Genomic DNA, 9,814 nt, shown 5'->3' on the forward strand with positions numbered 1-9,814 from the left:
GCATAAAACTCCTCTAAAAAAAAAAAAAAAAAAAAAAAAAAAAGTGGTTGAAGTGTAAGACTAAAGGTTTTCCTGGGTATCCACAAGTTTCCCAACTTTTTTTCGAGTTAGTAGACAGAGATGAAATAAGAAGGGAAGGTGACCATAAAGGAATTGCTAGAGGAAAAAGAATGCACACCTAAAAAAGCAAAATACACAATGGTTGGCGTGTCACGATCTGCAGCCTGAAGAAAGAGCTCACCAGCATGTGTTTGGACTTAGTAAAAGCATTTTCTCCTTTCAAAAACAAAAATCTTATCGGTCACCACAAAATTCATGAACTATATTACTGAATAAAACCTCTCCAAACGATCCATGAACTATCTCCATTTACTATTTTGCTTCTATGTTCCAAGTCACTCGTGTGACAAAAAAGCACCCAAATATCCATAGCCAAGAAAGAGTCATTGCCTTCAAACTAAAGATCTCTGGATCATCTCTAAAAAATAACCAACTTATCATTCAAGAGATCATGGTCACTTCATATCACAGCTGACTGTAACTTCAATTCATTTATAAATAACTTTAAAAACGTATGAATGAAATTCACCATACTACATTTGTGAAAAAGTGATCATGTTTTAATTCTGGGCTAGAAATGACTAATACACTGAGCTTGAATTAGAAAAATTAAGATTCTAAATAAACTGCTAGGGACTTTCACAATGGGGGAAGGTCAATGAAAACTTTTCTCTGTATATGATATGATCACTAACAGATTAGTAGATCTTATTTGGAATGATAAAGCAAAAACAGTAAAACCACACTTTTCCTATAAAAAGTTATACATTATCTTCTGTAGGGATAGCTATCACACACGAAGAAACAAAGGTGTGATCACTCTATTGCACAGCCAGGAACATTAGGGAATCCGATCTCAGAATGGTCTCATCACTTTCTTCCTCTCCATCACCTCAACATCTCATTTCCTCATCTCTCCTGGAAGATCTTCATTTTCCTCTTCCTCTTCTTCTTCCCCTTCTTCAACATAGTCATCATCATCTTCTTCATCCTGAATTTCTTCTTTCATCAAATATGAGAGGCCTACCTCCTCTTCTTCCTCTCCCAGTTCTGAGCCTGCTTAATCTTCATCTTCATCCTCATCATCTTCCTCCTACTCCTTCTCATAGCCTTCAGGTGGACTCATCTTCATCATCTTCATCTCCGTCCTCATCATTCTCCTCTTCAGAGTCTGGGGCTTCATTATTTTCCTGATCAAATATATCTAAGTAGGTGATTCGTTGCAGCAGTTCAAAAATACTTTCTCTATAATCTTCCAGGTTTGTGATCTCACAGTTAAACAAGTCAAGACTTTTCAAATTTTTAAGATTTTGCAGAGCTTCTACTGTACTGAGATCTTTGATTTTGTTTCCACTTAGATTGAGATAGGTAGGATTCAGACATTTCTGGGACCAGCAGTTAGCATAATGGCTATGTCGCTGGGCTCCCATGTAGTCAACCACGGTTTGAGTCCTGGACCTGGTAGCTTGGAACTCACGCCAGGCATGTGTGTGTGAGTGCCCAAGATCCCGAGAGAAGACTGGAGGAGGAGGGATGGCGTGGCCATCTCCCCTGGGGAGTGATTTCTCGCTTTCTGTCTCTCCCTGTCTGTCTGGCGAGCGCACGTGCCCTATAGCTAAAACCTCTTAAAAAAAAAAAAAAGATTCAGACATTTCTCTGCTAGGACTTCTAAGCCTCCAGAAATTATATTGTCACTAAATTCCAACTTTCGAAGTTTATTTCAGCTGGGAAGCCTGGCCAGTGAACTTAGCTCCACATTAGCCACAGTCAGAAACTCTAGTTTTTTAAAAGTATAATTCAGACCTTCAATTTCCCCAGACACACAATGATCAAGGACTAACTCTGTCACCTCTTCCGGGGATCTGTTCCTTAACTCCAGCTTAATCCCCTTCTTCATCTCCATGTCCTCCTCCTGCTCTTCTGCCACTACTCTTCTCCCTTCCCCTTTCTTATCTTCCCACTACCTCCAACCCTAAAAATTTTAAAGATTTGGAAATAAATGAAAAGAAACGCAAATATAAACGCCCACTACCACCAGATAGGTGTCGGGGAGAAAGAAGATAGCAAATGGAGTCCAAAGAGTTGGGACTCTAAACGGTTGCCCCCACTTCCTTGTCCACAGACTCGCACGTGCACATGCACGCACACGCGTGTGCACACACATCCCATGGTTCCTTCCCCTTCAATGGCTGCTCGGAGACTTGAACTAAATTCTTTTTTTTTTTTGAGAGTTTTTTTTTGCTATAGGGCACATGTGCTCACCAGACAGAGAGAGACAGAGAGACAGAAAGCGAGAAATCACCGCCCAGGGAGGATGGTCATGCCGCAATCCCTTCTCCTCTTGGGATCTTGGGCACACACGCACACGTGCCCGGCGTGAGTTTTAAGCCACCGGGTCCGGGACACGAACTGCGGTCGACTACGTGGGAGTCCAGTGACATAGCCATTATGCTAACTGCTGCTCCCTCGAACTAAATTCTTAAGCATAAGATCTGAAACTGTAAAACTCTGAGAAGAAAATTCAGGAATAAGTTCCTTGATGTTGACCTTGGTAATGATCTTTTTCTGTATCACATCAAAAAATGAAGCAACAAAAATAAATAAGCACCATTATATTAAGATTAAAAAAAAAAAAAAAACCCTGCAAAACAAAAACAACGATCAACGAAATGAAAAAGTAGCATACAGACTGGGATAAAACAACTGCAAATCATGCATCAGATAGGAATTAATATCTAAAATACATAGGGAACTCATACAACTTAATAGCAAAGCAGACAATAACTGTATTAAAAATATAGGCATAGGACTGAATAGACATTTCTCTGAAGACAAAAAGACAGCCAATAGGTATATGAAAAAGTGCTCAACATCATTAAACACTAGGCAAAGTGGTATCTTTTAGCTTGGCTATTATCAAAAAGGCACAAGCTAACAAATTTTGGTGAGGATATAGAGAAAAGGGAATCCCTTTATCCTGATAGTGGGAATTTAAATTAATATATTCATTATAAAAAAACAAAACAGAGGTTGCTCAAAAAGTTAAATATAGAACTACCATATTACCTAACAATCTCTCTTCTGGGTATACACCCAAAGGAAATGAAGTCATTACCACATAGTGTATCTGTGATGGATTTTCACTACAACATTATTCACAATAGCCAAGATACAGAAACAACTTAAACATCTACTAATGGATAAATGAATGAACAAACTGTGGTACATATATGCAACAGAACATTACTGACCCTTAAAAAAAGAGATCCTGCCATTTGCAACAACATAGATGAATACAGAGGACATTATACTAAGTAAAGCTAGACACAGAAAGAAAAACATTGTATGATCTCATGTATACGTCCAATCTAAAACAGTTAAATATACAGAAAAAGAGAGTAGGTGACCCAGGGGCTGGAGAGGGGTAGGGGAGGCAATAGTGGGTGGGAAATGGGGAGATGTTGACCAAAGGGTACAAAGTTGTAATTACATAGGATTAATAACTCTAGGGATCTAATGTACAGAATGACTAATGTTCATAAGACTGTAACATATACCGGAAATTTGCTCAGAGTGGATTTCAGGTGCTCTAACCACACACATACAAAAAGGAAACTAACAAGGATGAGGAAATGGATATATAATATTCTTGACTATTGTAATCATTTTACTACATATATGAATGACACATATTTAATAAAAATATATACACATATCATAGTATTAGCGATTTATTTTAAAACTTTATAATAAATAAAGAATTAACTAAAAGTAAAAAGGAGCAGTGTGGTAGGATGAGGGAGAGGCATACTCACAAGACTGGGCTGCCTCATACAGAAAAAGTTCTATGGGCTCTTGGGTCAGAGAGATTCTCTCCAGCTCTGGGGTCTAAGGAAAGAAGAGGCTTCAGAGCTGGGCTCTAAGGAGTAAGTATGAATTTGGTCCTGCAGAGGTGAGAAAAGGGTATTCTAAGCAGATATATTAGCAGTGTGGCCAGAACAAAGGTCCAATACAACAGCACAGTGACAAAAAACAAGACAGGAGAACAGGAACAGGGTGGTGGAGTGAGCTTGAGATTTCTGAGGCAGTTTCTCAGCTTTGCCTCAAGATGATGACTTTAGGAAGGGCAAAGCAGAACAGCAGCCCTGGAGCTGAACAACAGTCCCCCAGCAGAGAGTTCACCTTCTTGGCTATCTTGTGGTAGGGTGCTTTTAAAACATAGACACTTGGGACCAGCAGATGGTGTAATGGGTATGTTGCTGGACTCCCATGTAGTCAACCATGGTTTGAGTCCCAGACCCGGTGGCTTAAATTCACACTGGGTGCATGTGTGTGCGTGCCCAAGATCCCGAGAAGAGAATGGAGGAGAAGGGATTCTGGCATGGCCATCCCCCCGGGGAGTGATTTCTTGTTTTCTGTCTCTCTCTTTCTGGCGAGCGCACACACCCTATAGCAAAAATCTCTCTCTCTCAAAAAATTCATGTGTTTATTTTCTCACATGTATACATTTGGAAACCACAACTACCTACACTGTAATAATTCATGAATATAGTAGGTCACTAAACCCACATGTTTAAATGATGAAATGATTGCATAGCTCAAAGGGCACGTAACTTATCTAGATCCTTCCATAGGCTGCAACACTAGTAACACACTGGCTTTCTATCTGAGGGCTGTCAGGACCACTCAAAGGTGAACTTCTGGTTTCTACAGCATCATCTCTGCCTACCTTGGAGAAATCTGTTTTCATTACAGCTATTAACCCCAGCCAGAAATAGACGAAACCATAGTTGCTGTCATTAACCTCTTAAGGATGGAGGAAGGCCATTTGTTCTGTGATCCTTAACTATGACATGGAGTTGTTCACTTCATTTCTAAAAATTACATCTTTTTCGGTAAGCTATTCTATATTCCTTCCCTGAATCACATCCCTCAATCCCTTACCAGCCACCCCCTCCCTCCAAAAAAAAAAAAAAAAAAAAAAAAAAACCCAAAAAAGTCACTCAACAAAACGTGACAATAATCCCTCAAAGATTTGCTGCCTTTATGCTTATAAGGACCACATTGATCACTGGCTTTGTCTTTTCTGGTTAGCAGGTCCTGCTCTTCACTAGATCAGGGCAAGTGAAGAAAGCAGAGGGCTGAGGGCCATCAACGGAGCCACCCTGAGACCAGCACATCCAATGGAGAGCCATGGTCCCACTCTGCCCCTGCAGCTCCCATAGGGCATTCATCCCAGTAATGAAGAGCACACGGCTTAACAAATGAGTCATTCATATTATCATTTATAAATATCAATCATGTAAAAATATTATCCACATGTTTTTAAAGCAAATACTAACATGTGTTATTCTATTATTATTTATATGATCTTCTTTATTCATGATAGTGTACACGAGCAAGAGGGGAGCTTCTTCCACAGGTGTGGTCACACCAAGATTCCCCTTGTTCAGTCCTCTGATACACTGTATCCAGGCACTTGCAATGTGCCCAGCTTTTCAGGCTGAAAGGGCCAGTGATCTAGCTTCTCCTGAGCAGGGTATTACCAATGTACAATGGAGCTGACGCCATAAACAACCCACCAGTTCTTGAGGGTCTTCATCTGAGAGACTGTTGTTGGCCACTGGAATCTAGTCTTCACTTCCCCTGAGATCCTGTGCAATGGAGCTGATCCCATATTCTGGTTAATAAACAACCCAAGATCTGACGGGCTGGAGGACTGGAGGAAGGGGATCATGGTGTGCCCAGACCCTGAGGGTGCAAATATCTTTCTCTCTCTATCTATGTGGCATACATGTGGCTTTATCTTAAGAAAAAAAGTAAACTAGATCTAGTTTAAATAGATGATTCAATGACTTCAAGTAAATTGTGAAGTTGAGTATCCACTGCTCTAATCCAGTTGCTGAGCTTTTAAAGAGTCTGATGCCTCAGCCCTATCCCAGACCAACTGTGGCCACACATCACCTAAAAATAGGGATATGCTTGGGCCAGCAGGTGGTATGGTGATTAAGGCGCTGGACTCCTACGTGGCTGACCACATTTTGAGTCCTGGACCTGGAGGCTTGCCTTTTCACTTCTCCCCTCTCTGTCTCTCTCTCTCTGGTCAAATTAAATAATAATAATAATGATGATATAAATAATTATTTTAAGAAAAAAGATGGGGATATGCTCTAAAGCATCATCAGGTGACTTTGTTGTGCAAACATCAGCATGTACCTACACAAACCTAGATGGTATCACCTACTACACCTAGGGATCACTCAGGCTATACAGTGCAGCCTACTATAATCTTGTGGGACATTGTATATGTGGTCTATTGTTGACCGAAACATAGTTATGAGGCATTTGACTGTAGAGCAGGTTCCTGGGCACGTGCCAGGGACCACTAGGAGCTGGGACTAGAACCATGGTTGGCCATGTGGGATCCAGCTTTCACTGTACAGCATTTAACTGCTAAACTACAAGTCTGGCCTATAACTGTATCAAAAGTCTATCAGGGGCAGGCTGCCTGTGGCTGCAAGCCCTAATGGCTGGAATCCATTGTTAATACCCCTACCTTCTATTCACCTTTGGACTTCAGGTTTATGTCTTGGAACTTCAAGACAAACTTGCACCCCTCCTCACCCCATCTGGAGACTAGTTCAAGCTAGCAGCCTTGCCAGAGTTCAGGCTGCCTGTGGCTACAGGCCCTAACGGCTAAGACCGTGACTCATCCCCATTCCCCACACTTGCCTTTGGACTCTCAAGACATCAGTGCTTTGGACAGCAATGCACAAGGTGCACCGTGCAATCTTTTCTTTGCTCCTGAGGTGAAGCTCAGCAGCTTGGAGCTACACCTGTTCTTTAGAAACGGGGAGGACTTTGGGTTACCCTAAACCAAAGACAACAGTGCAGGTACTGGTGAGCAACAGGGAGGCAGAGTAGAAGAGAGATCACCAATATTCTACTCCTACACACCCTTGAATGCTCAGAGATACCTTGAATACTTTTGGAAGGAATGTATAGATCCAGATGACTAGAAACAATCACAGAGGCACAGAATTTTTGTAGTGACCAAACTAATTGAGATGCAAGAGAAAAGAGACAACGAGCTCCAGGAGATGAGGAAGTCCTTTCATGATTTGAAAGAAGAAACAGATACCTTAAAAAAGAATCAAACGAAACTGTTAGGGATGAAAAATGTGATATAGGAAATTAAAACCACCCTCGAAAGTATTAAAAGTAGATCAGATCAAACAGAAAAGATCGAATCTCAAAAGTAGAAGACAAAACCTCTGACCTTGAAAAAAGTATCAAAAAGAGGGAGAAAACAACCAAGAAAAATGAGGATACTATAAAAGAAATAATAGATACCATCAAGTGCCCAGCATCTGGATAATTGGTATGCCAAAAGAGGAAGAAAATAATAAGGGCATTGATCATTTATTTCCTGAAATCCTGGAAGAAAACTTTTCAAACCTAGAGAGGCATTCAAATATCCAGACCCAAGAAATACATAGGACCCCAAATAGAATAAACCCAAGAAGATCCTCTCCAAGGCACATCATAACCAGATTGGCCAAAACCACAGATAAAGACAAGGTATTAAAACTGGCAAGAGGAAAACGTCAAATTACTTACTTGAATACTAGAATAATATACCTGGTTAGATCATCCTTAATATGGGAAAAAAAGATTTTAAAAAAAATGTGCTCAAACAAAACCTGAAAGAATTCACCAACTCCAGACCAGCTCTTCAAGAGGTTCTGAAGTGAGTGCTATACCAGGAAAACTAAAAAGTCAGATGGACATTAATAAGAGAACAACAACAACAACAAAATCAAGAAAATGGCTCACTTAATGATAGGAACAGGTTCTGAAATATCAATAACATTATATGTTAATGGATTAAATTTTTCAATTAAGAGAAACAAACTGGGTGAATGGATTTAAAAAACAGAAACCTTCTATCTGTTGCCTATAAGAAACACACCTTATGGATAAAGACATACATGGACTAAAAGTGAAGGCCTGGAAAAAGATATTCCATCCAAATGGAAATCAAAAAGCCTGGAGTTGCGATACTGATTTCAGATAAAATAGGCTTTAAGACAAAGGCTGTAAGAAGAGACGAAGAAGGGTATTACATAATAGTAAATATGGGGACCAGCAGATGGCATAATGGCTATGTCACTGGACTCCCATGTAGTCGATTGTGGTTCGAGTCCTGAACCCAGTGGCTTAAACTCACGCTGGGTGCATGTGCGTGCATGCCCATGATCCCCAGAAGAATGGAGGAGAAGGGATTGCAGCATGGCCATTCCCCTTTGAGGAGGGGAGGTGATTTCTTGCTTTCTGTCTCTCTATCCCTCTCTGTCTTTCTGGTGAGCACACGCACCCTATAGCAAAAACTTGCCCTGCTCCCCCCAAAAAGTAAATATGTTAATTCAGCAAGAAGACATAACACTTATAAATACCTATGCACCCAACTCAGCAGTATCTAAATATGTGAAGGAGAGACTGCTGGAGCTAAAAGGAGAGATAGGGTGCAACACTATAATTGTTGGGAATCTCAACACTCCATTTTCCCCTTTAGACAGATATTCTAGAGAAAAAAGAAATAGAGAGATATAGGACCTAAATGATACTATAAATTGAATGGGCTTGACAGACATCTACAGACCTTTCTGCTTTAAGACCACAAAATATACATTTTTCTCTCTCTGGCATGGAACCTTTTTAAAAATTGACCATGTAATAGGACACGAATCAAGCCTTTAGAGATTCAAAGGGATAAAAACTATATCCAGCATCTTCTCTGACTATGATGACATTAAATTCAATATTAATTTCAAGAAATACCCCCGAAAATACACAAACACATGGAAACTAAACAACCTACTCCTGAATGGCTGCTTAAATACTGAAGAAATTAAGTCAGAAATGAAAAAATGGAAAGGTGGCAAATAGACAACCGAACATTAGGCCTCAGGGAATTGGAAAAACAACAACAACAAAAAATCCAAAAAATGCCAGGCAAAAAGAAAGCATAAAGATTTGAGCAGAAATAAATGAAATATAAAATAAATGAACTATATAGAAAATAAGTGAAAGCAAAAGCTGCTTCTTTGAAAAGATTAACAAGACTGACACACCATTAGCTAGACTGATAAAGAAGAAAGAAAGAAACCAGATAAATCAAATACGTGATGAAACAGGCAACATTATGATACAATAGAAAAACAAAACATCATTAGAGGATACTATGAGCGACTATATACCAACAAAAAAGATAACTTGGAGGAGATGGACAAATTCCTGGATGCATATAATCTACCAAGATTGAATCAGGAGGACAGAGAAAACCTGAATAGACCCATAAAATGCCATGAAGTTGAATCAGTAATAAATAACCTCCCAACAAAGAAAAGTCAAGGTCCAGATGGCTTCGCTTCTGAATTCTACAAAACTTTTAAGAACAGTTAACCCTTGGGACCAGCAGTTAGCGTAATGGCTATGTCGCTGAACTCCCACATAGTCGACCGTGGTTCGCGTCCCAGACCCGGTGGCTTAAAACACACCGGGTGCGTGTGTGTGCGTACCCAAGATCCTGAGAGGAGAATGAAGGAGAAGGGATTGTGGCGTGGCCATCCCCTCTAGGGGGTGATTTCTTGCTTTCTGTCTCTCTCTCTCACTCTCTCTGTCTGTCTGTCTGGTGAGCGCACGCACCCTATAGCAAAAACATCTCCAAAAAAAAAAAAAAAAAAAAAAAAAA

General features: G+C 40.1%; 1 protein-coding gene and 1 pseudogene across 3 annotated transcripts in view; both read right to left on the minus strand.

The window, feature by feature from the left end:
• The window catches only part of UBE2F (ubiquitin conjugating enzyme E2 F (putative)), a 71,159-nt gene that overhangs the window by 55,427 nt on the left and 5,918 nt on the right, over nt 1-9,814 (minus strand). The gene's annotated exons all lie outside the window — the stretch shown is intronic.
• On the minus strand, nt 285-2,291 carry LOC102488257 (acidic leucine-rich nuclear phosphoprotein 32 family member E-like; annotated as a pseudogene).

The sequence above is a fragment of the Tupaia chinensis genome, unplaced genomic scaffold, assembly GCF_000334495.1.
Source record: "Tupaia chinensis unplaced genomic scaffold, TupChi_1.0 Scaffold000332_1, whole genome shotgun sequence".
NCBI lineage: Eukaryota > Metazoa > Chordata > Mammalia > Scandentia > Tupaiidae > Tupaia > Tupaia belangeri.